The sequence below is a fragment of the Heptranchias perlo genome, unplaced genomic scaffold (genome assembly GCF_035084215.1).
Source record: "Heptranchias perlo isolate sHepPer1 unplaced genomic scaffold, sHepPer1.hap1 HAP1_SCAFFOLD_163, whole genome shotgun sequence".
Taxonomy (NCBI): domain Eukaryota; kingdom Metazoa; phylum Chordata; class Chondrichthyes; order Hexanchiformes; family Hexanchidae; genus Heptranchias; species Heptranchias perlo.
In genome coordinates, this window is record NW_027138892.1 from 649,925 (window position 1) to 650,453 (window position 529).

General features: G+C 43.7%; 1 non-coding gene across 1 annotated transcript; it reads right to left on the reverse strand.

Moving 5' to 3' along the window:
* Window positions 1–248: 248 nt before the first annotated feature.
* On the reverse strand, window positions 249–320 carry trnah-gug (transfer RNA histidin (anticodon GUG)). The gene has a single exon. It is a non-coding gene; the product is annotated as a tRNA-His (tRNA).
* Between the last annotated feature and the right edge of the window lie 209 nt (window positions 321–529).

A 529-nucleotide genomic window follows, 5' to 3' on the forward strand; every position in this document is an offset into this window, starting at 1 on the left:
CAATGCCGCATGAAATGGAAGGAGGAAAGGAAAGGCGGCCTATTGACTGTGGAAGGAAGAAAAAGCTGGGAGAAGAGGCGGGTTTGAACTGTGGAACATCAAGTACAGGCATGTGAGAGAGGTGGGATTTGATGGAATAAATAGGTTTTCGACACAACAAAAAATGTTTTTCTCATGTGTTAAATATTGATATATTATTGCATTATATTCGCAAGCGCGGGAGAGAACAAAAGAAGCAGCGCACACTATGCCGTGACTCGGATTCGAACCGAGGTTGCTGCGGCCACAACGCAGAGTACTAACCACTATACGATCACGGCGCCACACTTCTGTGGCTGAGTTTCTGCCTGAACTATTTAAATAGCGCCTTTAACGTAGCAAAACGTCCCAAGGCGCTTCACAGGAGATTTTTTTAAACAAAATTTGACACCGAGCCACAGAAGGAGATATTAGAAGCAAAATACTGCGGATGCTGGAAATCTGAAATAAAAACAGAAAATGCTGTAAATAATCACCAAGTCAGGCAGCG